Consider the following 7,439-nt stretch of genomic DNA (forward strand, 5'->3'; position numbering starts at 1 on the left):
ACATGCACTCCCTCACACCCCACACCGCCGTTTGTAGGCATTGGAAATACAGTCACGCAATAGCATAATAAAAAGGCATATGTTTTTCATTAGAAGGCGAGAATGCACATCCAGAGTGCACATACGGCCGCAACTTTAGTCACCCCTGAACTGGCAGGTATTTTTTTTTTGGGGGGGCCCCAAGTGACGTCATCCCGCTGCTCCGCCCCAAAACCGACTCCTGCGCGTACCGGTCGCAGTTTTGAAGCAGAGTGACTTGACTTGGTATATATAGACTTAGCTAATCCCATTCATTGTGGTGAAGGCGCCGAACTGAGCTGAGCTGAGGGCCGCAAGATGGCAGATACCCGGTTGAGAGAGCTCACGCCCACCACCTCAGTTGCTGCCTTCAGGCCACTTCTCATCCATTACGGCGGTGTTGTTTTTGATTACCGTACACTTACTGATCCGGTAGAAATATTTCGTAAATACTAATATATTTTTTTACATTATAAATGAAAACATATCCATTCGAGATTTCGCAAGCTTATCACACCACTAATTCACTAATGTTTCTTTGCTTACACGTTTATCTGCCACTAATCAGCACAGACAGTCAGAGTATTCCTAACAGCTATTAAAGCTCTCTGTAAACTTTTCTGGAATAGCAATACCTCATATGTAAATAGGTTTTAACCCCTTGACTGCGGATTTCCTACAAGAAGACATCACAAGCTACAGGAATGGAACAAAAAGTGGCTGATACTATTCAATGAAGAAAAATGTAAAATCCTGCACCTTAGGAGGGGATATCCAGCACACCAATACCACATGGGAAACACTCCACTATCCACCACAGAGGCAGAAGAAGACCTAGGAATACATGTTACCAGGCTACCAGTGAAGGGATATCCAGCACACCAATACCACATGGGAAACACTCCACTATCCACCACAGAGGCAGAGAAAGACCTGGGAATACATGTTACCAGGCTACCAGTGAAGGGATATCCAGCACACCAATACCACATGGGAAACACTCCACTATCCACCACAAAGGCAGAGAAAGACCTGGGAATACATGTTACCACATGGGAAACACTCCACTATCCACCACAAAGGCAGAGAAAGACCTGGGAATACATGTTACCAGGCTACCAGTGAAAGCCAAATCCGTGCCAATCGCAGAGGACGAGTTAACAACAGCTTTGATTAGCAATACTAATGGTATCCTAGATGAACTGAAAATGAGTCTACTATTTACAATCATTACACACCGCGGAAACCCAGGTGGCCTGTGACCTGACCCCTCTGAGCTGACTTAACACCTGACATTGGACAGGTATCCGCCATCTTGCGGCCTTACGGATGACAGTTAATGACCTTGCCACTCCACTCCAGGTTCCGCGGGAGAGCCGGCACATGACCTCACTTACTTCATTGTCACCTGAATGACCTGATCACAGATGCAGGTGTTCGTCTATATCTTGGTACGAAAAAAGGTACAAAAAAAGTATCGTACTTTCGTACCGTACTACCGTACTATTAGAAAAATATCGTACCGTACTTTTGCCGTCCTCAGATTCGTACCGTACCGTAATTTCGTCCCGTACCATACCGTACTATATGCCTTGCCCCAGGTACATTTTTGTCAAGTACAAATGTGCGCAAGACACACTAATGTTATTACACAATAATAACACTGAAGGTCAAATAAGACACCGTATCATATCCGACAATCATCCTAAAAACAATTGTACAGTATCCGGGATGAAATAACTCGTATACTGGCTGAAGAGAGCCAGGACGCAGTATGCGCGTCCTCGTGTTCAAGGGGTTAATGATAGTTCGCCGGCTCCACAGGTCAGGGGCTGATGTCGACTCCAGCAATCATACCGCCATGGAAATTTAATTCAGCGGTAAATCACACGAACCTTTTTTCGGGCAGTGATACTTTTCAGTTACGTTCGTTATTTTACTTATGCGATAACGATGACGACGTGAGGATGGGTGATGACTTTATTGGCCAAGCCTCGTCACTGTGGCATCCTCGTGTCTGGCAAAGCCTCGCCCTTGTTCTTGAACTTGAACCTAGCTAGCTAAGTCTATATATACCAAGTCAAGTCGCTCTGCTTCAAAACTGCGAACGGTACGCGCAGGGGGCGGTTTGGGGGCGGAGCATCGGGATGATGTCACTTGAAGGTAAAAAAAAATTAATACCCGCCAATTCAGGGGTGACTAAAGTTGCGGCCGTGTGTGCACTTTGGATGTGCATGCTCTTGCTTTCACAGCGCGTTCAGGCAAGCCACTGATGAAAAAAATATGCCTTTTTATTGTGCTATTGCGTGACTGTAATTCCAATGCCTACAAACGGCGGTGTGGGGTGTGAGGGAGGGCATGTTGAAGTGATTGATTTAAATTAGTCCGCCTTTCCTCGTTTTCTCTAAATTCCTGTTTCTACATTCTCTAGTTTGGCTCCAAGCAACGTCACACATAAGCCACGCCTCGGCCGTGTCTCCTCCCACAAACCTTCGTATGACTTGACTTGGTGTATATAGACTTAGCTAGCTAGGTCCACGGGCTCACCATGCCCGCACGCTGACCACCGCCTCCCCACGGAAGCCCTCATCACACTTACTCAGTTCAATTATAAATCCTTGCTAACTGTTACCTTAGTATTTTGATTCCTGCATTATTTAATAAACTATTTTCCTCTTCACTTATTTTTTTCCTAGGTGTCTTGAGCCACATCAAGACCGGCATTCATACTGGCCTGCTAATGAAACAAAAGCGGCATTTACTTCTGCTTATTGGGTAACTTTCAATAACACAGTTTTCTGGAGGGACAAAAATATATACTTATGATTTGCTGTTACTCACACATCTTGTTTTAATAACACTATTTTTAATGTTGTTTTTCCTTAAGAAACTGTTTTGTTATCTTATCTTCAGATACCCTTCTCCCCCACTCTTGTGCACAGTGGTGTTCCACAGGGCTCTGTCCTATCACCCACTCTCTTCTTGTTATTCATCAATGATCTTCTTTCCATAACAAACTGTCCTATCCACTCATACGCTGATGACTCCACTCTGCATTATTCAACTTCTTTCAACAGAAGACCCTCTCAACAGGAATTACATGACTCCAGACTGGAGGCTGCAGAACGCTTAACCTCAGACCTTGCTATCATTTCCGATTGGGGTAAAAGGAACCTTGTGTCCTTCAATGCCTCAAAAACCCAATTTCTCCACCTATCAGCTCGACACAATCTTCCAAACACCTATCCCCTATTCTTCGACAACACTCAGCTGTCACCATCTTCAACACTAAACATCCTCGGTCTATCCTTAACTCAAAATCTTAACTGGAAACTTCACATCTCGTCTCTCACTAAATCAGCTTCCTCGAGGTTGGGCGTTCTGTATCGTCTCCGCCAGTTCTTCTCCCCCGCACAGTTGCTATCCATATACAGGGGCCTTGTCCGCCCTCGTATGGAGTATGCATCTCACGTGTGGGGGGCTCCACTCACACAGCTCTCTTGGACAGAGTGGAGTCTAAGGCTCTTCGTTTCATCAGCTCTCCTCATACTGATAGTCTTCTACCTCTTAATTTCCACCGCCATGTTTCCTCTCTTTCTATCTTCTACAGATATTTTCACGCTGACTGCTCTTCTGAACTTGCTAACTGCATGCCTCCCCCCCTCCCGTGGCCCCGCTGCACGCGACTTTCTACTCATGCTCATCCCTATACTGTCCAAGCCCCTTATGCAAGAGTTAACCAGTATCTTCACTCTTTCATCCCTCACGCTGGTAAACTCTGGAACAATCTTCCTTCTTCTGTATTTCCTCCTGCCTACGACTTGAACTCTTTCAAGAGAAGGGCATCAGGACACCTCTCCTCCCGAAATTGACCTCTCTTTCGACCACCTGTTTGGATTCTTTTTGTGAGCAGCGAGTAGCGGACTTTCTTTTTATTACTGTTTACTCTTTGTTGTGCCCTTGAGCTGTCTCCTTTGTTGTGATAAAAAAATAAAAAAGTCTCAACTCCCAGCATCGGCCAGCCACCTGTTCCTGACACATGTGCGTTCTCAGTATAACACAGCATCGATCCACGACCACGTGTCCTTGTATGTTTTGCGTGAGTCAGCTGCATTTACGCATATATAACGCCTGTCCTCCGCCAGCAGCCAGCACTCCCATGGCCCGCCTTTTACCGTTGGTGGCAGCCGCGGCCCTCCTGGGCCCGGCAGCCTCCACCGTTATTTCCCGACGGCTGTGTGGTGAAGTGGAGGGTGACTTCTATCAGTTTTCTGCTGACGTCTTGGGTACCAATGAAACAATAGACTTTGGAAATTACCGAGGTCAGGTAAGTGTTGAACCTCAGTTTTAAGGTGAACTTATGCTTTTTCTGGGATATCATACCTTTTCTTAAATACCACCATACCTTTCTTCTGATAACTTATACTCATTTTCATACCCGACAGGTGGTGTTGGTAGCCAATGTGGCCACCTACTGAGGGCTCACCATCGCCTCATATACCCAAATGAATGCACTGGCGGAGATCTATGCAGATCAGGAATTCGTCATCCTTGGATTTCCTTGTAACCAGTTTGGTCTGGTGAGTTTCAGTTGCCTGGGATGCTTTTTATCGTTCCATCGCTTATGTGAAAACAATCTTTGTATTGAGTACTGATGCAAAACTTAATGAACTGATAAACTGGGTAGAATATCACCACCTCTCAGCGATCGCTGTCTTTAAAAATACCCTTTTTCGCTTAGAGATTTTGATTTTGTCTGACCCCAATCTCTCTGCTCCGTGGTGCTCTTCATTAACACGCCATAGCAAGAACCAGGGGCGACTGCCAATGAGATCATTAACGGGATCAAATACGTACGTCCCGGAGGTGGCTTTGAGCCCAACATGACCCTCTTTAGGAAGACTGAAGTCAACGGGGCTGATGAAGATCCCATCTTCACTTTCCTAAAGGTAAGTCTTGCTCATTCTTGCATCAATATGTTTGCTATAAGGAAAGAAGAACAAATGGAAAGGTGACATTTGATAGAGTAGAGCCTTATAGAATAAGTAAAAGTTAAGGAAAATTTGGTATTACAACACCCTTTCTTCATCTGTCCAGAGCGGTTGTGAGTACACCGACACCGAATACTCGTCAGGTCTCTACTACGAGCCTCTCACAATCGGTGATATCCACTGGAACTTTGAAAAGTTCCTGATTGACAAGACCGGCAAGCCATACACCCGCTACCATCCAACCGTGATCACAACTGCTGCTCTCGAGGATGACATAAACACTCTTCTAAGTGCCTAATGGTGCCAGCAGTCTGATGTATCCTTAGGAGCCCCTCACACCCATCCACACGCAGCAACCCGCCTGTGACGCCATCGCCAGAAACCTCGAGTGGGCGATGTCTGAAATCAGCAGGAGGGCGAGGGCTGTTGTGCATTCTGGCCGAAGCTCTCCTGCTTGGGGGCGGCTGACGTGGATGGGCGAGACGGCTGGGTGGGTATCTGAGTGCTAGGAAGTTTGTTTTCCTATACTGTTCATGAAATAGTAAAGTCTTTTCTCTAACAGAAATATATGGTTTCCTTAAAAAAATACCGACTGCAGGATGCACCGGAGTGTTTTCACTATAGTTGCATCTGGGATGTGACAGACTGGAAGGAGAAGGATGATTTCGAGAGGGAAATCCAATCCTATTTCAAATACTCGGATAAAGGGTTTAAAGGTTCTTCCACAGGCTTAATGAACTCGCTATATATTGTCCCTTTAAACCTTCAAACTGATAATACAATAACAAAACCCGTTCTAAGCGACGTATCATCTCCAGATGAAGTCACTACACAATATTAAATCGCAATGGTTCAGTGACGCGATTTTGACACCCAGGTCCTTGACACACTGAACGATTTTGACACCCAGGTCCTTGACATACTGAACGATTTTGAGTTTCACGTCACATACTTCATAATCGTACTTTTTTTTTTTTTTTTTTTATTGCTGTTCCAACTTGAAGATCTTGGCACTTATTCATATCATCCATATCCATCTCTCAGTCCAAGATGAAATGTCACTCAAATTTTGGAAGCTTTGCCTGACTTAGTCTAAGAGGGCCAAATTACCAATCCTCGGGTCGCCGCAAATTTAGTAAAATAATTACGGAGTCCTGCATCAACGTCAGTGACATCTTATGAACAGCACGGGGCCTAGAACTGAGCACTGAAGGACAACTCTGGTGACTGGTGCCCATTCTGAGGCAATTCTATCAGTCAATACCCTTTATGGTCTCCTGTTCTGCTATTTTGCGATCAAGTGGCGTACTTTACCTGAAATGTCTAGCTAGGGGCTTGATTTTGTAAGTAATTTATGGTGTGGAACGTTATCAAATGCTTTCTGAAAATCCAAAGACGACGTCTAGTGACTTGGTTGTCATAGACTGAAAGAGGTCTTTATGAATGGAGTAGAATAGACAAACAGGATCTTTTGTTCCGGAAGCCATGTAGTGAATCCTTAATTAGTGAGTGACTTTCAAGTTAACTCATTGATTATGGAACCAACCTACCAGTATTTTAACCCGGTGGTAGCAGCGGGGATCATGTTTCTTAATGGTCCCTCCAAGCGAGAAAAATGAGAAAAAATCACCCTTCACACAAACCATTTCATAATATATATCAAAGCATTTGTGACCAGATTATGTATCATCTATTTTTGGGTGTTTATATCATGGCACAAATTTGGCCCGTCGCTGCTACCGGGTTAAGCAGTTGGTTTATGAAGCCAGAAGGTGATGAAACAGTTTATAGAGAGCACAAATCTTTTGAGGCTGCTTGTTGCAGTCTAAAAAATCCTTTAATAATATCAGCCATTGTTTATTAAGGTTCGAATAATGAACCTCTTTATTGTTATTGTTGCATCAAAACGAGACTTTGATTCAAGTATAGCATAAGTAAGAATACCCAGTCAAACATATATTGCAAAATTCATTAAAAAAATAACTATATTTCCATGAAATTTTACAATGAAAAAATATTTAAAAAAAATAGATGCTGTTCAATACATACATAAGTATAATAGACCAGACAGTTTGTCATAATTATAAATACAATGAAATGATGTGATGAAGTGAATACATCACACTTGATGACAAGAGGCACAGAATGTGGGGTGTTCATCTCTTTTACTCACGCCCTTTGGCTCTGTATGGAAAGGAAGGGCAGCCTATCAGTAGTGTGGTAGTATGGACAGATGTATTATCACAGTGGAGAAGGAGGAAGAGTGAGGACATTAGGTCCTTCTCCTGCTTAGAAGATAAAAAGGAGAAGAGAGAGAGACCCTCTCTCCATTTCCAATTTTGCATATCAAAATAGTCAGTATAGTATTAAATCTAAAAAAAAATAGTAAGTTTAAGAGAAAAATATATGTCACACGCATAACAACATAGT

At 43.8% G+C, this 7,439-nt stretch overlaps 1 pseudogene across 1 annotated transcript; it reads left to right on the forward strand.

Moving 5' to 3' along the window:
* Positions 1 to 4,155: 4,155 nt before the first annotated feature.
* On the forward strand, positions 4,156 to 5,574 carry LOC127007873 (glutathione peroxidase-like; annotated as a pseudogene). The gene is made up of 4 exons (XR_007760622.1): positions 4,156 to 4,345; positions 4,464 to 4,598; positions 4,824 to 4,967; positions 5,116 to 5,574. The product of XR_007760622.1 is annotated as a glutathione peroxidase-like (transcript).
* The last annotated feature ends 1,865 nt before the right edge of the window (positions 5,575 to 7,439 follow it).

The sequence above is a fragment of the Eriocheir sinensis genome, chromosome 4 (assembly GCF_024679095.1).
Source record: "Eriocheir sinensis breed Jianghai 21 chromosome 4, ASM2467909v1, whole genome shotgun sequence".
Lineage (NCBI taxonomy): Eukaryota > Metazoa > Arthropoda > Malacostraca > Decapoda > Varunidae > Eriocheir > Eriocheir sinensis.